The 22,232-nt window shown below is 52.7% G+C and overlaps 1 protein-coding gene across 1 annotated transcript in view; it reads left to right on the top strand.

The window, feature by feature from the left end:
• Nucleotides 1-18,426: 18,426 nt before the first annotated feature.
• The window catches only part of ST3GAL1 (ST3 beta-galactoside alpha-2,3-sialyltransferase 1), a 171,711-nt gene continuing 167,905 nt past the window's right edge, over nt 18,427-22,232 (top strand). The window contains exon 1 of the mRNA XM_069731944.1: nt 18,427-18,566. The gene's annotated coding sequence lies outside the window, so the exon portion shown is untranslated. The remainder of the gene's footprint in view (nt 18,567-22,232) is intronic.

Genomic DNA, 22,232 nt, shown 5'->3' with positions numbered 1-22,232 from the left:
TTTTCTCAGCCTGATCCACTGAATTAGGCTCATCGTAAAGCAATCCGAGCGCCAGGAAAAATGCATCAACATTACTCAATGCAGAATCTCCTGGTGCAAGAGAAAACGCCCAGTCCTGTGGGTCGCCGCGCAAAAAAGAAATAATAATCAAAACCTGTTGAATAGGATTACCAGAAGAATGAGGTTTCAAGGCCAAAAATAGCTTACAATTATTTCTGAAGCTCAGGAACTTAGTTCTGTCACCAAAAAACAAATCAGGAATCGGAATTCTTGGTTCTAGCATCGATTTCTGATCAATAGTATCTTGAATCTTTTGTACATTTACAACGAGATTATCCATTGAGGAGCACAGAGCCTGAATATCCATGTCCACAGCTGTGTCCTGAAGCACTCTAATGTCTAGGGGAAAAAAAAGACTGAAGACAGAGCTAAGAAAAAAAAATGATGTCAGGATTTCTTTTTTCCCTCTATTGGGAATCATTGGTGTGGCTCCTTGTACTGTTATGGCTGGCAATCAGGCAACACAGCGTGCAGTAATCAGCGCACATACAGAGATCTGGCAATAACCAAAAACAATAGGACGAGCTCTGAGACGTGGAATCTCTGTAGACTGCAGTACCTGATCTATCCTCACACAACTATAAGCAGCAGTGGATTGCGCCTAACAACTACCTATGCAACTCGGCACTGCCTGAGGAGCTGACTAGCCTGAAGATAGAAATACAAGCCTGACTTACCTCAGAGAAATACCCCAAAGGAATAGGCAGCCCCCCACATATAATGACTGTTAGCAAGATGAAAAGACAAACGTAGGAATGAAATAGATTCAGCAAAGTGAGGCCCGATATTCTAGACAGAGCGAGGATAGCAAAGAGAACTATGCAGTCTACAAAAAACCCTAAAACGAAAACCACGCAAAGGGGCAAAAAGACCCACCGTGCCGAACTAACAGCACGGCGGTGCACCCCTCTGCTTCTCAGAGCTTCCAGCAAAAGACAATAGCAAGCTGGACAGAAAAAAAAACAGAAAACAAACTAGAAGCACTTATCTAGCAGAGCAGCAGGCCCAAGGAAAGATGCAGTAGCTCAGATCCAACACTGGAACATTGACAAGGAGCAAGGAAGACAGACTCAGGTGGAGCTAAATAGCAAGGCAGCCAACGAGCTCACCAAAACACCTGAGGGAGGAAGCCCAGAGACTGCAATACCACTTGTGACCACAGAAGTGAACTCAGCCACAGAATTCACAACAGTGTCCTCCAAGGTCTAAAGTTGTGGAGCTCCTGCTGAGGATGGGCTTCAGTGCGATTGACATCTATGCCTTGATACATCCCTATTCCACACCTAATTTTGATGTCAGCTTTGTTCGGCCAGAGGGGCTGGAGCTCTTCTGGTCGAACTATGAGTTGGCAAAAAATGAGCCCGGCTGGCGAGACTTTGCCGTTCAGGTGGTGTCTCGCCAAAACCAAGTCAAGAAAGTGACCGTGATGACTTGTAACGAGTCACTTTCTTGTTATGACATCATGACGTGGCTTAGCCGGTATGGAGAGGTGGTAGAAATGCCAAAGAAAAACCTTGACGAGTTTGGTATCTGGTCAGGGGCCTGGACGTTTATGGTAAAACTTAAGCGTTCAGGTGGTACGGTTGCCCACATACCATCATCTGCCTTCCTGGGTAGGGATCGTATCCTGGTCTTCTACCAGGGGCAACCGAAGCTCTGCCACAAGTGCGGCGACCCCACACACTTCAGCGCAAACTGCACTGTGCAGAAGTGTGCACTGTGTGGGGATATCGGCCATCTTGCTGCATCTTGTGTGGAGATTAGGTGTCACCTGTGTGGTGACTTAGGTCACCCATTCAGCCGTTGTCCTCGCTCCTTCGCTAATGCAGTCGTGACCCCGGTGGGAGAAAGCCGTGAGGCTGATTCTGCTGGGGAAGGGACTAGCAGGGGTGAAGGAGCTGAGGGGCCAAGGAAGAAAAGCAATAAAAAGACGCCTGCCCAGCTAAGGCGTCTAGACAAGCGCAGACAGGATAGGGAGCTGGGCGAGCCTCGTACTACTGGGGCGGCCCCTGTTCTGGATGCCAGTCTTGCTGCTGAGGCCCCGAGGGATGATGAGTTGGATGAGGAGGTCAGGAGGATCCACAGGGAGGAAAGTGCCACTGCCTCAGAGTCCTCCCATTATGAAAGTATGGATGAGGATAATAGGCAGTGGCTAGAGGACAAGCGTAAGCTCGGCACCAAAAAGAAGAGAAAGAAGGGAGATAAAAAAATCTTCTCCTGCTCTGACCAAGGTACCTAAGGAAGGAAAAACCAACTCCCCTCTGGTTGGTCTTTCTAACCGGTTCCAAGCCCTTGAAAACATCTCTTCCTCTGAGGAGGAAGCTGAGGGTGAGGTTCTGGCTTCGGCGGGGCTCACAGGAGACGCCGAGTCTCCTCCTTCTGGGAATGTAAGATCCTTGGAGGGAGGGACTGGCCCAGAGTCCGGAGACGAGGACCAAAAAAATAAAAAACACGTGGGAATGGATACTTCATTGTCATTAAAGAGGGGGAAGGATTCCTCCTCTGAGGCAGAGGATAAGGGGAGTGGGAAAAAGAAAGCCATCTAACTCAATCACCAGTGATGGCGGTACCCACTCCGTTGACGCTGGCGTCCATTAATGTCGCCAGCATAAAGTCAAATACAGCTAGATTTGCGGCCTTTGATTTTCTCAGCCGGGTTGAAGCTGACATTTTCTTTTTGCAAGAGACCAGGCTGCCAAACATGGCAGATGTGTTTAAAGCTAAGAGGGAGTGGAGACTCGGGCCCTCCTATTGTTCTCTTGCGGCCGAGCCGTATAGCGGAGTGGCGGTCCTTTTTACCGCACCGGTGGAATGCCGACGGGTTATTGAGTTAGAAATGGGGAGGTGCCTGATCTTAGATGTCCTCATGAAGGGACAAGAGCTCCGGCTCATTAACATCTATGGTCCCCAATCTAAGTGGGACCGGAAGTGTCTCTTTATGAGGATCAAGCCCTACCTTTTTACAAGTCGGCAGGTTGTCTTTGGAGGGGACTTCAATGCTGTCACGAGGACCCGAGATAGAGGAGGTTCCAGAGACAAGCTGACTTATGATAGCGTCGCCCTTAATAGTATAGCTAGTGAGGCTCGCCTGGTGGATGTCCACATTCGGCACACCCCAGGCCACGAGGGGTTCACCTATCATAGAGGTAACTGTAGGTCCAGAATAGATAGGTTTTATTTAAAGGAGGAAGCTGTCTCTTCAGCAGTGTCTGTTGTTGAGGTGGAGTTCTCCGACCACTGTTTAATTTTGTTTTCTCTGAATGTTACAGAGACCCTCCGGATGGGAAGAGGCTTTTGGAGGCTCAATTCATCTCTCTTGGAAGAAGCGGAGATAAGACAGTCCTTTGAGGATTTTCTTCAGAGCCAGGTACCATTACTGGATCTTTGTAGTAGTAAGTCAGAGTGGTGGGAGATGTTCAAGGAAAGGGTGGCGAGATTCTTCCGCCAGCTCTCGAGCCTCAGGAGTCTGAGCAGGTACCGCCTGTATCAGGGTCTGAGGAGGAAACTCAAGCATCTTGTCTCAACTGGAGGTAGCCGCGAGGAGATCTCCAGAGTGAAATCTTTGCTTATGAGGTGTCAGTACGATAGACACGCATCTTTGGTTTTTGAGAGGGATTACGGGAAGTACCGCTCGCCCGACCCTTACAGAAACTGCAAGATGTCAGTGAATAGTAAAGTGGTTACAGGACTGGTCGACACTACGGGGTCCCTGAGGCGATCCAGATCAGGGATCCTGGAGGTTGTCAGATCCTTCTACTCGCACCTCTTGGGGAAGAGTGATCTTGATTGGGATGAGATGTCGGCTTTCCTGGCTGAAGCTGTCCCCGAACCAGGGGTAGACCCCTCTCTTGACGTTTTGACAGAAATGATCAGGGAAGAGGAAGTTCAGTTGGCGATTGAAGGGCTTGCCCCCAAAAAATTGCCTGGTCCAGATGGCTTAACATCTGAATTCTATAAGACCTTTAAGGACGTTTTGGTTCCCCTCTTGACTGAGGTATTCAATGAGTGTCTTTCCTCGGGCACTCTGCCGAAGTCAATGAGGAGGTCTGCTCTGATCATCTTGTCAAAGGGTAAGGACCCGTCTTGCATTGAGAACTGGCGTCCCATAGCGCTTCTCAATGCAGACAGGAAGGTTCTGGCAAAGGTGCTGTTTAATCGGCTGGTGAAATTTGCACCCCGACTCCTTTCGGGGGCCCAGCATTGCTTTGTTCCAGGCCGCAGCACATTTAGTGCTGTGCTCTGTGTCCGAGAGGCAGTGGAGCAGGGTAGGGCTGGTCACTGGAAGGGGTACATGCTGTCACTGGACCAGGCAAATGCGTTTGATCGGGTTAATCATGAGTACCTCTGGTCCGTCCTTCTGAGATATGGCCTGCCGGGGGGGTTTGTTGATTGGCTTAAGACCTTGTACAGTGGGGCAGAGAGTTTCCCGCTTGTGAATGGTTGGATTGGCAGCTCTTTTGATGTTGGGTCCGGTGTTCGCCAGGGTTGTCCCTTGAGCCCGCTGCTGTACGTGTTTGCGATTGACCCTCTTCTTAGGAGGGTGGAGCGTGGACCGTTGGCCGGGATTGGGATGGACCAGGCAGCACCGGAAGCCACTCTGAGGGTGGTGGCGTATGCTGATGATGTCACTGTGTTTGTTTCCTCTCATGAGGAGGCAGGGTGGCTGATGTCAGAGGTAGATCGCTACTCGGAGGCATCCGGGTCCAAGATCAACCGGGATAAGTGTGAGAGTCTCTGGCTGGGAGGAGGAGATCCTGGTTTTGATCTCCCGGACACCCTTCCAGGACCCAAAGTCTCTGCAAAAGTCCTTGGCATCGAATTTGGCCAGGGGGATTACCCCAAACAAAATTGGGACAGCAGGCTAGAGATCGCCACTCAGAAGGTGAACCAATGGAAGGGTTGGTCTTTGACCCTAAGGGAAAGGGTAAACCTGATCAAAACTTACCTGCTCCCTTTACTGATTTATCTGGGCAGTGTATGCATCTTGCCGGAATCTCTCTGGACTCGGGTCTACAGTTTGTTCTTCCAACTGTTATGGGGGAATAGACTGAACCTGGTCAAGAGGGAGGTTACTTACCGTACGAGGAGACTAGGAGGGTTGGGTATGGTCAACCCTGTGGTATTCCTTGTGGATACCTTCATTAAGATCAATATCGCAAACCTCTGGAAAGAGAGGGCTCCTCCGTGGGTATTCTCCTGTAGGGGATGGTTTCAGCCTTTCTTCCAGGAATGGGAGACAGGAGGGCAAGTGAAGGATCTTTGCACACCGCATGGACATCTTCCGGCTTACGCTACCTTGGTTCTGAAGGTAATTCGTCGGTGGGGTCTGGGAATGTGGGAGATCAGGACTCTGCCAAGGAAACTCCTTGACAATAGGGTTCTGTTGACCCATTTCCAGAGGCCTCTGGCGCTCAGGGACTGCCCAAGTCGGGATCTTGGGGTGGGTCTGCATCTTTTGAATTCTATCAGGATCCCCTCGAAGTTTTGGGACTTGGCTTGGCGCTGCTTCCATGGGAAACTGTGTGTGAGGGACAATATGAAGTGTAGGAGCTCTGAGGACAGGAATTGTCCTCGGGAGCATTGTGGTACCTTGCTGGAAAGCATGGACCACTTCCTGCTTCATTGTCCCTTCAACACAGAGGTGTACAACAGGGTGGGCGCCTTCATTGGCTGGTCTCGGCTGGCCGGTCTTTCCTATGCGGAATGGGCCTATGGAGCATTCGGAGACCTTGGTGGTCGGGACCGCTGCACCTTATTTCTAGTTAGCGCAGTGGTTAGGTATCACACGTGGAACGCACGGTGCTTAGTATCGACGCAACGAAAAATCCTCCCAGTGGAAGATGTGTTTAGGACCATACTCGGTGACCTGGTGAAGGTGCGCTCTCTGGAGTATGGGAGACTGGGCGCACGGAGGGCCGCTCTCCTCTGGAGGGGCTTTTCTTTTAGTGTGCCCTAGTCTGGTCATCTCCTTTCCTGGTGGTGGGCTGCTGCTGACACTGTAGATTTTTGTTTTGTTTGATCATTATACAGTGATGTAGGGCTGCAGGCGCCGAACTTGGGCTTCGTGATTTGTAATTATTGTGGTATGTGCTGCTGTATATAATGTATATATTGTATATAGGGATATAGAATTTGGTGTAGGTGTTAGGTTGGGTGGTGGGAAAAGGGGGGAGGTGGGATTATCTTGTGGGACTATAGGACACTGGGTTGTTTGGAGGAAAACTGGCACTGCCTGATCTGGCCTATGGACGTTGGACCTGGACTGAGGCATGAGACGCAGGACCAGCTCTCAGGTCAGTGCGGGGGGTTGGGGATGAAGGATAGCTTAGTATTGTATATATTTGTGTAATTTGTAGTTATTTTATTTAAAACTAAAAAAAAAAAAAAAAAAGTTCATTTATATAGTTTTTGTTTGCCATTGTTTATTTTATTTGTTATTATTATTTTGTTTGGTGACCGGACCAGAAGGTCAAAGTAGTTATTCTGTATATACTGTATAATATGTGTGAGAGGAGAGAATGAGCGGCTGGACCAGTGTTCAGTATACTGTTTATTTTCTGGCTAATATTTTTGTTATGTTTTCTGCTATTATTATTGTTATGTTTTTCATTTTTACTTTCAAAATCTTTTATTGGATTTTCAACTTTAATAGGGAGAAAAGGAGGAGAGGGGGAGAGGAGTTGAGAAGGGAAAGGTGGGGGGGGAGGAGGACCGGGGGGGGGGGGGGGGGGGGTAGGAAGAGGGAAAGAAAGGAGGGTAGGGATGGGAAAAGGGGGAGGGAAAGGTCAGACCCCCTGCCAAAGTAGGGGTGAAGGGGGGGGGAGAAAACAGAACCATTTTAACATTTGAAGTGCATAAATGTAGAAATTGCAGGAACTATGTACAGATACAAAAACATAATAGTAATGAACTTGTGAAATAGCAGTAGTGTTACAAACGACGACGTGAAATTTGACTCTTTATGAGTCGAAGAGAGCATCGGTAACAATAGAACTTTTTTTTTTTTTTGTGATATGTGTAGAAGCAGTAATAACACAAAACAAAACTTTTGAAATAGCAGTAGTATCACAAACGACATGGAATTTGACTCTTTATGAGTCGAAGAGAGCATCATAAGCTATAGAGCTTTTTTGTGATATTTGAAAAAGCAGTAAAAGCAGTAAAAGCAGTTTTTCATTTTTATAATAAAAGATCTACAGGATGTAACTCAGGATCAGTAACTTTTTATGGCATACATGTTTGGTAGTGATGAGTGAATATACTCCTTACTCCAGATTTCCCACGCATGCTCGGGTGACCTCTGAGTATTTTTAGTGCTCGGAGATTTAGTTTTTCTTGCTGCAGCTGAATGATTTACATCTGTTAGCCAGCCTGAGTACATGTGGGGATTCCCTAGCAACCAGGCAACCCCCACATGTACTTATGCTGCTAACAGATGTAAATCATTCAGCTGCGGCAAGAAAAACTAAATCTCCGAGCACTAAAAATACTCAGAGGTCACCCGAGCGTGCTTGGGAAATCTCGAGTAACGAGTATATTCGCTCATCACTAATGTTTGGAACAGTTTGGAGCCGGGCAGGGAGAGCACCTACTGGGGAGCCGGGCAGGGAGAGCGCCTACTGGGGAGCTGGGCAGGGAGAGCACCTACTGGGGAGCCGGGCAGGGAGAACACCTACTGGGGAGCCGGGCAGGGAGAGCACCTACTGGGGAGCCGGGCAGGGAGAGCACCTACTGGGGAGCCGGGCAGGGAGAGCACCTACTGGGGAGCCGGGCAGGGAGAGCACCTACTGGGGAGCCGGGCAGGGAGAGCACCTACTGGAGGAGCCGGGCAGGGAGAGCGCCTACTGGGGAGCCGGGCAGGGAGAGCGCCTACTGGGGAGCCGGGCAGGGAGAGCGCCTACTGGGGAGCCGGGCAGGGAGAGCACCTACTGGGGAGCCGGGCAGGGAGAGCGCCTACTGGGGAGCCGGGCAGGGAGAGCACCTACTGGGGAGCCGGGCAGGGAGAGCACCTACTGGGGGAGCCGGGCAGGGAGAGCACCTACTGGGGAGCTGGGCAGAGAGAGCACCTACTGGGGAGCTGGGCAGGCATGGGTACGTAGTGGAGGAGCCGGGCAGGCATGGGCACGTAGTGGAGGAGCCGGGCAGGTAGTAGGGCATGCACGGCGAAGGGGTTGGGGCAGAATGGATGTTGGGTGTCCATGAGAGAAGTTTTTGTAGCCTGGATATAGAGGATAGATAAGAGTCTGGGGGTGCAGTATCCAGTGCAGAGCGGGTATTGGGGGTAATCGTCGTCTTTCCTCTTGGCCCCCTGAGGAAGCTGATGCGAAACGCGCGTGATCTGTCCACAGCCATGAGTATGAGCCAGCAATGACACCGCGGGTTCCACCTCTGCTGGGGCTCATAGCTGGACGGTCACTGACCCCGTGTGTGATCTCACGTGCTCCTCGTTATGTGATCAGTCGCTTGTCTGTTAATTATCTTTACTATAAACGATTTGGTCACTTTCTATACATATTGCATGTTTCCCTGGATTCCTGCCTGTGGGGGGGACACCACATTTGTTTGTGCACCTTTTGACCTTCTCTGTCATTGATGATAATGTTTGCGATGTTTTGTATTGTTTATTATGAACTATTTTGTCATAAAAAAAAAAACCTTCATAATGAATTTATCTACTGGTGGTTTCTAGGTTCTAATGTTAGCTGGGAGCTCCATAGGGCTGTAGCTCGGATACAGGGGGTAGTAGTGGATGCAGCGCTTGGATACAGGGGGTAGTAGTGGATGCAGTGCTTGGATACAGGGGGTAGTATTGGATACAGGGGGTAGTAGTGGATGCAGCGCTTGGATACAGGGTGTAGTAGTGGATGCAGTGCTTGGATACAGGGGGTAGTAGTGGATGCAGCGCTTGGATACAGGGGGTAGTAGTGGATGCAGCGCTTGGATACAGGGGATAGTAGTGGATACAGGGGGTAGTAGTGGATGCAGCGCTTGGATAAAGGGGGTAGTAGTGGATGCAGTGCTTGGATACAGGGGGTAGTAGTGGATGCAGCACTTGGATACAGGGGGTAGTAGTGGATGCAGTGCTTGGATATAGGGGGTAGTAGTGGATGCAGCGCTTGGATACAGGGGGTAGTAGTGGATGCAGCGCTTGGATACAGGGGGTAGTAGGGGATGCAGCGCTTGGATACAGGGGGTAGTAGTGGATGCAGTGCTTGGATACAGGGGGTAGTAGTGGATGCAGCGCTTGGATACAAAGGGTATCCTCCTCCTCTTCCGTCCCAGCCTATGGTGGTTTTTCATTACACCTTGCTCCTGCTCTTACTCTGGCTTCCAGCCCCCTTGATGCAGACACTGTTGGGGTCCCATCATAGGGGACGATCGAAGTAGAGGGAAGAGTGGTGGACTTGGCCTTTTGGCTGGATAGACACGGCCTGGCTGCCTTCCAAGATAAAAGGGAAGGGGAAACGGTTTGGTCCCTCCCGACAGCCGGGCAGGGGGTGGCCAGGCGGAATGTGGTCCGTCTTCGGTGGAGGGGCAGTGAAGCGTGCCCGCCAAGGGCGAGGGTTGTGGAGCTCCTTCTGAAGATGGACTTCAGGGCAACGGACATCTTTGCCCTGATTCATCCGTTTGGCACCGCCTTCTTCGATGTCAGTTTTGTTCGGCCAGAGGGCTTGGAGCTTTTCTGGTCGAATTTTGAACTGGCAAAGGGGGAGCCCGGCTGGCGAGACTTTGCCGTGCAGGCCGTGTCTCGTCAAAATAGTGTAAAGAGGGTGACCGTTCTGACAAGTAACGAGTCACTCTCTGGGGTCGACATAATGACGTGGCTTTCCCGTTATGGGGAAGTCACTGAGGTCCCTAAGAAAAATAGGGACGAGTTTGGCATTTGGTCAGGGGGCTGGACCTTCATGGTAAAGTTGAAGGTTTCAGGAGGTACGGTCACCCACATCCCCTCCTCAGCATTTCTGGGGAGGGACAGAATCCAGATCTTCTACCAGGGGCAACCACAGGTCTGCCACAGGTGCGGTGATCCCCGCCACTTCAGCGCAGGCTGCAAGGTGCAGAAATGTGCCTTGTGTGGCGGGGTAGGCCATCTTGCCGCAGCCTGTGGTGACATTAGGTGTCACCTGTGTGGTGACCTAGGTCACCCGTATAGCCGCTGCCCCCGTTCCTTCTCCAGCACCATCTCTGGCCCAGCGGGGGGGAGCCCCGGGGGGGTCCCTGGTGGTGCAACTTCTGCTGGTGCTGAGAGTGGAGGCTTGAGGGGAGCTGAGGGGTCAGTGAGGAAAGGCGAGGCTGGTACATCTGCCCACCAGTGGCAACAGGTGAGGCGCCGTAAGGGCAAGGGGCAGGAAAAGCCTCAGGCAACTGGGGTGATGACTGCCCCCAGCCTGGACGCGGCAGCCGAAGCCTCTGAGGCCCTGGGGGAGAAGGCGGCGAGCGAGGAGATCCGGAGGATGGAGAGGGAGGAGTTGGCTGCTTCTGATAACTCTTCCCAGTATGAAAGTCTGGATGAAGAGGTGGTGGAGCAGCCTAAGAAAACGGGTGACAATCGTACCGGTAAGAGTCGGAAGAAGAACAAGGCTAAAAAAATCTAAGCCCCCCCCCCCCCCGGCCACTGGGGTGCCTACGGAAGGGCTCACCGACTCCCCTCTGATCCCCCTCTCCAATCGGTTCCAAGCCCTCGATGACTCTGCTGTGTCGGAGGTCGGGGGTGAGGGGCCGGACGCAACATCTGGGGTGCCTTCGGGGAGTGGTGAGGTCTGTCCTCCGGGGGATTCACACTCCTCTGGGGGGTGACTACCTCGGGGTCCAGGGGCGAGGAATCTATTTCTGGGAAGTCCAGTGCTGTAAAGGAGGATATGGACACCTCGGTGTCTTTAAAGAGGAGGGGTGAGTCGGGCTCCTCCTCAGAGGGGAAGAGGAAATCAGGGGGTACGGTTAAAAAACAGGCCATCTAACTCAATCACCCATGATGGCGGAACCTACCCCGTTGACTCTGGCGTCAATTAATGTCGCCAGCATAAAGTCAGATACGCCTAGATTTACGGCCTTTGATTTTTTCACCCAGGTTGAGGCTGATATTTTATTTTTGCAGGAGACCAGACTAACGGACCTGGGGTCCATCTATAAAGCAAAGAGGGAATGGAGGAGTGGGCCCTCATACTGGTCTCTTGCGGCCGAGCCGTATAGCGGGGTAGCGGTCCTTTTTAAGACCGCGGAGGTGGAATGCAGACGGGTGATTGAGGTAGAAATGGGGAGATGTTTGGTCCTTGACGTCTTCATGAGGGGACAGGAGCTTCGGCTCATCAATATCTATGGCCCGCAATCTAAGTGGGACCGTAAATGTCTCTTCCTGAGGATCAAGCCCTATCTTTTTACGAGCCGGCAGGTGGTCTTCGGTGGGGATTTTAATACTGTAACCAGACTCCGTGATAGGGGAGGCCCCGGAGATCGGCTGGCTTATGATAGTGTAGCCTTGAATAGCATAGTAAGCGAAGCTCGCCTGGTGGATGTCCACATCCGGCACACCCCAGGTCACGGGGGTTTCACCTTTTTTAGGGGAAGCAGTAACATAGTAACATAGTAACATAGTTAGTAAGGCCGAAAAAAGACATTTGTCCATCCAGTTCAGCCTATATTCCATCATAATAAATCCCCAGATCTACGTGCTTCTACAGAACCTAATTGTATGATACAATATTGTTCTGCTCCAGGAAGACATCCAGGCCTCTCTTGAACCCCTCGACTGAGTTCGCCATCACCACCTCCTCAGGCAAGCAATTCCAGATTCTCACTGCCCTAACAGTAAAGAATCCTCTTCTATGTTGGTGGAAAAACCTTCTCTCCTCCAGACGCAAAGAATGCCCCCTTGTGCCCGTCACCTTCCTTGGTATAAACAGATCCTCAGCGAGATATTTGTATTGTCCCCTTATATACTTATACATGGTTATTAGATCGCCCCTCAGTCGTCTTTTTTCTAGACTAAATAATCCTAATTTCGCTAATCTATCTGGGTATTGTAGTTCTCCCATCCCCTTTATTAATTTTGTTGCCCTCCTTTGTACTCTCTCTAGTTCCATTATATCCTTCCTGAGCACCGGTGCCCAAAACTGGACACAGTACTCCATGTGCGGTCTAACTAGGGATTTGTACAGAGGCAGTATAATGCTCTCATCATGTGTATCCAGACCTCTTTTAATGCACCCCATGATCCTGTTTGCCTTGGCAGCTGCTGCCTGGCACTGGCTGCTCCAGGTAAGTTTATCATTAACTAGGATCCCCAAGTCCTTCTCCCTGTCAGATTTACCCAGTGGTTTCCCATTCAGTGTGTAATGGTGATATTGATTCCTTCTTCCCATGTGTATAACCTTACATTTATCATTGTTAAACCTCATCTGTCACCTTTCAGCCCAAGTTTCCAACTTATCCAGATCCATCTGTAGCAGAATACTATCTTCTCTTGTATTAACTGCTTTACATAGTTTTGTATCATCTGCAAATATCGATATTTTACTGTGTAAACCTTCTACCAGATCATTAATGAATATGTTGAAGAGAACAGGTCCCAATACTGACCCCTGCGGTACCCCACTGGTCACAGCGACCCAGTTAGAGACTATACCATTTATAACCACCCTCTGCTTTCTATCACTAAGCCAGTTACTAACCCATTTACACACATTTTCCCCCAGACCAAGCATTCTCATTTTGTGTACCAACCTCTTGTGCGGCACGGTATCAAACGCTTTGGAAAAATCGAGATATACCACGTCCAATGACTCACCGTGGTCCAGCCTATAGCTTACCTCTTCATAAAAACTGATTAGATTGGTTTGACAGGAGCGATTTCTCATAAACCCATGCTGATATGGAGTTAAACAGTTATTCTCATTGAGATAATCCAGAATAACATCCCTCAGAAACCCTTCAAATATTTTACCAACAATAGAGGTTAGACTTACTGGCCTATAATTTCCAGGGTCACTTTTAGAGCCCTTTTTGAATATTGGCACCACATTTGCTATGCGCCAGTCCTGCGGAACAGACCCTGTCGCTATAGAGTCCCTAAAAATAAGAAATAATGGTTTATCTATTACATTACTTAGTTCTCTTAGTACTCGTGGGTGTATGCCATCCGGACCCGGAGATTTATCTATTTTAATCTTATTTAGCCGGTTTCGCACCTCTTCTTGGGTTAGATTGGTGACCCTTAATATAGGGTTTTCATTGTTTCTTGGGATTTCACCTAGCATTTCATTTTCCACCGTGAATACCGTGGAGAAGAAGGTGTTTAATATGTTAGCTTTTTCCTCGTCATCTGCAACCATTCTTTCCTCACTATTTTTTAAGGGGCCTACATTTTCAGTTTTTATTCTTTTACTATTGATATAGTTGAAGAACAGTTTGGGATTAGTTTTACTCTCCTTAGCAATGTGCTTCTCTGTTTCCTTTTTGGCAGCTTTAATTAGTTTTTTAGATAAAGTATTTTTCTCCCTATAGTTTTTTAGAGCTTCAATGGTGCCATCCTGCTTTAGTAGTGCAAATGCTTTCTTTTTACTGTTAATTGCCTGTCTTACTTCTTTGTTTAGCCACATTGGGTTTTTCCTATTTCTAGTCCTTTTATTCCCACAAGGTATAAACCGCTTACACTGCCTATTTAGGATGTTCTTAAACATTTCCCATTTATTATCTGTATTCTTATTTCTGAGGATATTGTCCCAGTCTACCAGATTAAGGGCATCTCTAAGCTGGTCAAACTTTGCCTTCCTAAAGTTCAGTGTTTTTGTGACTCCCTGACAAGTCCCCCTAGTGAAAGACAGGTGAAACTGTACAATATTGTGGTCGCTATTTCCTAGATGCCCGACCACCTGCAGATTTGTTATTCTGTCAGGTCTAAATACAGGATGTAACTCAGGATCAGTAATGTAATGTATGTACACAGTGACTCCACCAGCAGAATAGTGAGTTCAGCTCTGGGGTATAATACAGGATGTAACTCAGGATCAGTAATGTAATGTATGTACACAGTGACTGCACCAGCAGAATAGTGAGTGCAGCTCTGGGGTATAATACAGGATGTAACTCAGGATCAGTAATGTAATGTATGTACACAGTGACTGCACCAGCAGAATAGCGAGTGCAGCTCTGGGGTATAATACAGGATGTAACTCCGGATCAGTAATGTAATGTATGTACACAGTGACTGCACCAGCAGAATAGTGAGTGCAGCTCTGGGCTATAATACAGGATGTAACTCCGGATCAGTATTGTAATGTATGTACACAGTGACTGCACCATCAGAATAGTGAGTGCAGCTCTGGAGTATAATACAGGATGTAACTCAGGATCAGTAATGTAATGTATGTACACAGTGACTGCACCAGCAGACTAGTGAGTTCAGCTCTGAGGTGTAATACAGGATGTAACTCAGGATCAGTAATGTAATGTATATATACAGTGACTGCACCAGCAGAATAGTGACTGCAACTCTGGAGTATAATACAGGATGTAACTCAGGACCAGTAATGTCATGTATGTACACGATGACTGCAGCTCTGGGGTATAATACAGGATGTAACTCAGGATCAGTAATGTAATGTATGTACACAGTGACTGCACCAGCAGACTAGTGAGTTCAGCTCTGAGGTGTAATACAGGATGTAACTCAGGATCAGTAATGTAATGTATGTACACAGTGACTGCACCAGCAGAATAGTGAGTGCAGCTCTGAGGTATAATACAGCACACAGTGACTGCACCAGCAGAATAGTGACTGCAACTCTGGAGTATAATACAGGATGTAACTCAGGACCAGTAATGTCATGTATGTACACGGTGACTGCAGCTCTGGGGTATAATACAGGATGTAACTCAGGATCAGTAATGTAATGTACCTACACAGTGACTGCACCAGCAGAATAGTGAGCGCAGCTCTGAGGTATAATACAGCACACAGTGACTGCACCAGCAGAATAGTGACTGCAACTCTGGAGTATAATACAGGATGTAACTCAGGATCAGTAATGTGATGTATGTACACAGTGACTGCACCAGCAGAATAGTGAGTGCAGCTCTGGGGTATAATACAGGATGTAACTCAGGATCAGTAATGTAATGTATGTACACAGTGACTGCACCAGCAGAAGAGTAAGTGCAGCTCTGGGGTATAATACAGGATGTAACTCAGGATCAGTAATGTAATGTATGTACACAGTGACTGCACCAGCAGAATAGTGAGTGCAGCTCTGGGTATAATACAGGATGTAACTCAGGATCAGTAATGTAATGTATGTACACAGTGACTGCACCAGCAGAATAGTGAGTGCAGCTCTGGAGGATAATACAGGATGTAACTCAGGATCAGTAATGTAATGTATGTACACAGTGACTGCACCAGCAGAATAGTGAGTGCAGCTCTGGAGGATAATACAGGATGTAACTCAGGATCAGTAATGTAATGTATGTACACAGTGACTGCACCAGCAGAATAGTGAGTGCAGCTCTGGGGTATAATACAGGATGTAACTCAGGATCAGTAATGTAATGTATGTACACAGTGACTGCACCAGCAGAATAGTGAGTGCAGCTCTGGAGGATAATACAGGATGTAACTCAGGATCAGTAATGTAATGTATGTACACAGTGACTGCACCAGCAAAATAGTGAGTGCAGCTCTGGAGTATAATACAGGATGTAACTCAGGATCAGTAACTTTTTATGGCATACATGTTTGGTAGTGATGAGCGAATATACTCGTTACTCAAGATTTCCCAAGCACGCTCGGGTGACCTCTGAGTATTTTTTAGTGCTCGGAGATTTAGTTTTTCTTGCTGCAGCTGAATGATTTACATCTGTTAGCCAGCCTGAGTACATGTGGGGATTCCCTAGCAACCAGGCAACCCCCACATGTACTTATGCTGCTAACAGATGTAAATCATTCAGCTGCGGCAAGAAAAATTAAATCTCCGAGCACTAAAAAATACTCAGAGGTCACCCGAGCGTGCTTGGGAAATCTTGAGTAACGAGTATATTCGCTCATCACTAATGTTTGGAACAGTTGAGAATTGCAGACGGGGCGGATTATAATAGGTTCAATCTGGGCGGTAGCCCAGGGCCCAGTGGTGTGGGGGGGCCCTGGGCTACCGCTCAGATTGCCCGCCGCCATCAGGGCATTACTGCCTTGACTGGCGTATTGGCCCGGTGGGCAGAGGGGGCCTGCATCGGTCCCCGTCTCATCTGCTCACCGGGCCCCTACCTGCGCTGCGGCAGTTTCACCTATTGATGTGCGGGCGCGCACCCGCACTTCAATAGTTAACAGCCACTAGCCAATTGGTGGCTGGCAGCTGAAGTCGGCCGCAGCGCACACGTTGCCGGCGTCTGAAGTCATTGTCAGTCGCCGGTGAGTCCGCGCTGCTGGAGGGAGCTCGCCCCTGAAGCGCTGGTAAGGTGAGGAGAATTCGTTTTTTTTTTTTGCGAATGGCAATCCGGGGGGCCCGGGACACTATGCTGGACACACTGGGGCAGATTGCTGGACACACTGGGGCAGATTGCTGGACACACTGGGGCAGATTGCTGGACACACTGGGGCAAAATTGGAGACACTGGGGCAGATTGCCAGACACACTGGGGGCAATATGCTGGACATACTGGGGCAGATTGCTGGACACACTGGGGGCAATGCTGGAGACACTGCGGCAGATTGCTGGACACACTGGGGGCAATGCTGGAGACACTGGGGCAGATTGCTGGACACACTGGGGGCAGGATGCTGGACACTGGGGGCAGAGATGCTGGACACTGGGGACAGAGATGCTGGACACTGGGGGCAGAGATGCTGGACACTGGAGACAGAGATGCTGGACACTGGGGGCAGGATGCTGGACACATAGGGGGCAGGATGCTGGACACTGGGGACAGAGATGCTGGACACTGGGGGCAGAGATGCTGGACACTGGGGACAGAGATGCTGGACACTGAGATGGGGCAGAGATGCTGGACACATAGGGGGCAGGATGCTGGACACTGGGGGCAGAGAAGCTGGACAATGGGGGCAGAGATGCTGGACACACTGGGGGCAGGACTGGAGGCATGGGCAGAATGTAGATACGGAGCATGATTGGAGACACGGGGCAGAATGAAAGACATGGGGCAGGATTGGATCATGGGGCAGGATGGATACGATGGAGACTGATGGGGCAGGATGGGGAGATCATATGGGGCAGAATGGATACTCATGAGGGCAGGATGCGAGAACATATGGCTGGAGCCAGGAATGAGATACACGGGGCCAGGGTGGGGAATATTATTATTAGCATAGGGGCTAATTAAGGGATATTATTACTGCAGTGATGTATTTATTTTATTTTTTGAGTATACTGTTTTAAATGGGGAGGCGGTCCTGTTACTGTGCAGAGTGACACTATATCACCTTTTTTTCTTCATGTGGTGTAATGTAGAAGTTGGGAAAAATTAAGTAATGTGTTCTGCAAGCGGAGCTCGAGATAACTGTGTTATTTCCTGCAGAGACGAGCCCTGGCTGGATTAAGTGATGGCGATCTGTGCTGGATGAAAGACTTCACCTAGAGACGTCACTAGTGTTACCTATACACTGACACTATAGTCTGTATACTATATACTGAACTGAAGCGTAAATTGACTAGATCAATGGATGTTTGACACGTTATAGTTTCACACAGCAACTATTTTTCTGGAATAACCTGGTTCAGGTATATGATGACCCAGCCGCATGACCCGCCACAACCCCATCACATGAACGGGAGGGAAGGGGGGGGTCCACAGTGTCTGAACAGCCCGGGGCCCTGGCTACCCTTAATCCACCCCTGATTGCAGATATTCTGTTTTTTTATGCTTTTTCCTCAAAGTGAGGTGATTTACCAGCGTGTTTTCTATAATGTGAGTGTGAACAGTGTTAAACATCGCTACATTCCGCTTATGATCATTGTTCTCTCCTGTGGTCCTGTCCTCCGCTCGGTTTCTGCCTTTGTCTCTCTCCCTCCTCTGTTCTTCCTCCTCTGCTCATCTGTCGCCTCTTTCCTCCTCTTCCTTCCTGGATGTGTTCGCATGAGGCGGCTGCTCTGCAGGATGCTGTGCCGGTGGGCAGCGCCGTCTCCGGGGGTCGCCCCCACACGTCTGACCCGGGGGCTCCGCAGCAGCATTCGGCCGCTGTGCTCCGTAGTCGGGGCGGGGTCTGCGCTCCGTGTTTGGCTTTTTTCTCCAATCCACGTGGCTCCTGAGTTACTATAATATCAGTGTGAGGAGACGGAGGGAGACGGCGCTGCGGGAGGACGGAGAGGAGCAGCCGGGAGGACGGAGAGGAGCAGCGGGGAGGACGGAGAGGAGCTGCCGGGAGGACGGAGAGGAGCAGCGGGGAGGACGGAGAGGAGCAGCGGGGAGGACGGAGAGCAGCAGCGGGGAGGACGGAGAGGAGCTGCCGGGAGGACGGAGAGCAGCAGCCGGCAGGAGGCGCACCGGGGACTGTGCGTGGGGTAAGCGGCGCCCGTGGATTTCCCTCCTTTGTTTGCTGCCGGTGTTTGCGGTGTCGGATTATTGTTCCTGCTGGACAGGATGGAAGCCGGGCAGGGAGAGCACCTACTGGGGAAGCCGGGCAGGGAGAGCACCTACTGGGGGAGCCGGGCAGGGAGAGCACCTACTGGGGAAGCCGGGCAGGGAGAGCACCTACTGGGGAGCCGGGCAGGGAGAGCACCTACTGGGGAGCCGGGCAGGGAGAGCACCTACTGGGGAGCCGGGCAGGGAGAGCACCTACTGGGGGAGCCGGGCAGGGAGAGCACCTACTGGAGGAGCCGGGCAGGGAGAGCGCCTACTGGAGGAGCCGGGCAGGGAGAGCGCCTACTGGGGGAGCCGGGCAGGGAGAGCGCCTACTGGAGGAGCCGGGCAGGGAGAGCGCCTACTGGGGGAGTCGGGCAGGGAGAGCGCCTACTGGGGGAGTCGGGCAGGGAGAGCGCCTACTGGGGGAGTCGGGCAGGGAGAGCGCCTACTGGGGGAGTCGGGCAGGGAGAGCACCTACTGGAGGAGCCGGGCAGGGAGAGCGCCTACTGGGGGAGCCGGGCAGGGAGAGCGCCTACTGGGGAGCCGGGCAGGGAGAGCGCCTACTGGGGAAGCCGGGCAGGGAGAGCGCCTACTGGAGGAGCCGGGCAGGGAGAGCGCCTACTGGGGGAGTCGGGCAGGGAGAGCGCCTACTGGGGAGCCGGGCAGGGAGAGCGCCTACTGGGGAGCCGGGCAGGGAGAGCGCCTACTGGGGGAGCCGGGCAGGGAGAGCGCCTACTGGGGGAGCCGGGCAGGGAGAGCGCCTACTGGGGAGCCGGGCAGGGAGAGCGCCTACTGGGGAGCCGGGCAGGGAGAGCACCTACTGGGGGAGTCGGGCAGGGAGAGCGCCTACTGGAGGAGCCGGGCAGGGAGAGCGCCTACTGGAGGAGCCGGGCAGGGAGAGCGCCTACTGGGGGAGCCGGGCAGGGAGAGCGCCTACTGGAGGAGCCGGGCAGGGAGAGCGCCTACTGGGGGAGTCGGGCAGGGAGAGCGCCTACTGGGGGAGTCGGGCAGGGAGAGCGCCTACTGGGGGAGTCGGGCAGGGAGAGCGCCTACTGGAGGAGCCGGGCAGGGAGAGCGCCTACTGGGGGAGCCGGGCAGGGAGAGCGCCTACTGGGGAGCCGGGCAGGGAGAGCGCCTACTGGGGAAGCCGGGCAGGGAGAGCGCCTACTGGAGGAGCCGGGCAGGGAGAGCGCCTACTGGGGGAGTCGGGCAGGGAGAGCGCCTACTGGAGGAGCCGGGCAGGGAGAGCGCCTACTGGGGGAGCCGGGCAGGGAGAGCGCCTACTGGGGGAGCCGGGCAGGGAGAGCGCCTACTGGGGGAGCCGGGCAGGGAGAGCGCCTACTGGGGAGCTGGGCAGGGAGAGCGCCTACTGGGGAGCCGGGCAGGGAGAGCGCCTACTGGGGGAGCCGGGCAGGGAGAGCGCCTACTGGGGGAGCCGGGCAGGGAGAGCGCCTACTGGGGGAGCCGGGCAGGGAGAGCGCCTACTGGGGGAGCCGGGCAGGGAGAGCGCCTACTGGGGGAGTCGGGCAGGGAGAGCGCCTACTGGGGGAGTCGGGCAGGGAGAGCGCCTACTGGGGGAGTCGGGCAGGGAGAGCGCCTACTGGGGGAGTCGGGCAGGGAGAGCACCTACTGGAGGAGCCGGGCAGGGAGAGCGCCTACTGGGGGAGCCGGGCAGGGAGAGCGCCTACTGGGGAGCCGGGCAGGGAGAGCGCCTACTGGGGAAGCCGGGCAGGGAGAGCGCCTACTGGAGGAGCCGGGCAGGGAGAGCGCCTACTGGGGGAGTCGGGCAGGGAGAGCGCCTACTGGGGAGCCGGGCAGGGAGAGCGCCTACTGGGGAGCCGGGCAGGGAGAGCGCCTACTGGGGGAGCCGGGCAGGGAGAGCGCCTACTGGGGGAGCCGGGCAGGGAGAGCGCCTACTGGGGAGCCGGGCAGGGAGAGCGCCTACTGGGGAGCCGGGCAGGGAGAGCACCTACTGGGGGAGTCGGGCAGGGAGAGCGCCTACTGGAGGAGCCGGGCAGGGAGAGCGCCTACTGGAGGAGCCGGGCAGGGAGAGCGCCTACTGGGGGAGCCGGGCAGGGAGAGCGCCTACTGGAGGAGCCGGGCAGGGAGAGCGCCTACTGGGGGAGTCGGGCAGGGAGAGCGCCTACTGGGGGAGTCGGGCAGGGAGAGCGCCTACTGGGGGAGTCGGGCAGGGAGAGCGCCTACTGGAGGAGCCGGGCAGGGAGAGCGCCTACTGGGGGAGCCGGGCAGGGAGAGCGCCTACTGGGGAGCCGGGCAGGGAGAGCGCCTACTGGGGAAGCCGGGCAGGGAGAGCGCCTACTGGAGGAGCCGGGCAGGGAGAGCGCCTACTGGGGGAGTCGGGCAGGGAGAGCGCCTACTGGAGGAGCCGGGCAGGGAGAGCGCCTACTGGGGGAGCCGGGCAGGGAGAGCGCCTACTGGGGGAGCCGGGCAGGGAGAGCGCCTACTGGGGGAGCCGGGCAGGGAGAGCGCCTACTGGGGAGCTGGGCAGGGAGAGCGCCTACTGGGGAGCCGGGCAGGGAGAGCGCCTACTGGGGGAGCCGGGCAGGGAGAGCGCCTACTGGGGGAGCCGGGCAGGGAGAGCGCCTACTGGGGAGCCGGGCAGGGAGAGCGCCTACTGGGGAGTCGGGCAGGGAGAGCGCCTACTGGGGAGACGGGCAGGGAGAGCGCCTACTGGGGAGCCGGGCAGGGAGAGCGCCTACTGGGGAGCCGGGCAGGGAGAGCGCCTACTGGGGGAGCCGGGCAGGGAGAGCGCCTACTGGGGAAGCCGGGCAGGGAGAGCGCCTACTGGGGAGCCGGGCAGGGAGAGCGCCTACTGGGGAGCCGGGCAGGGAGAGCGCCTACTGGGGAGCTGGGCAGGGAGAGCGCCTACTGGGGAGCTGGGCAGGGAGAGCGCCTACTGGGGAGCTGGGCAGGGAGAGCGCCTACTGGGGAGCTGGGCAGGCATGGGCACGTAGTGGAGGAGCCGGGCAGGTAGTAGGGCATGCACGGCGAAGGGGTTTGTGCAGAATGGATGTTGGGTGTCCATGAGAGAAGTTTTTGTAGCCTGGATATAGAGGATAGATAAGAGTCTGGGGTGCAGTATCCAGTGCAGAGCGGGTATTGGGGGTAATCGTCGTCTTTGCTCTTGGCCCCCTGAGGAAGCTGATGCGAAACGCGCGTGATCTGTCCACAGCCATGAGTATGAGCCAGCAATGACACCGCGGGTTCCACCTCTGCCGGGGCTCATAGCTGGACGGTCACTGACCCCGTGTGTGATCTCACGTGCTCCTCGTTATGTGATCAGTCGCTTGTCTGTTAATTATCTTTACTATAAACGATTTGGTCACTTTCTATACATATTGCATGTTTCCCCGGATTCCTGCCTGTGGGGGGGACACCACATATGTTTGTGCACCTTTTCACCTTCTCTGTCATTGATGATAATGTTTGCGATGTTTTGTATTGTTTATTATGAACTATTTTGTCATAAAAAAAACCAAAAACCTTCATAATGAATTTATCTACTGGTGGTTTCTAGGTTCTAATGTTAGCTGGGAGCTCCATAGGGCGGTAGCTTGGATACAGGGGGTAGTAGTGGATGCAGC

This window comes from Ranitomeya imitator, chromosome 6 (genome assembly GCF_032444005.1).
Source record: "Ranitomeya imitator isolate aRanImi1 chromosome 6, aRanImi1.pri, whole genome shotgun sequence".
Classification (NCBI taxonomy): Eukaryota; Metazoa; Chordata; class Amphibia; order Anura; family Dendrobatidae; genus Ranitomeya; species Ranitomeya imitator.
Note: the sequence above shows the minus strand (reverse complement) of the source record. Positions and strands in the feature narration are given on the sequence as shown.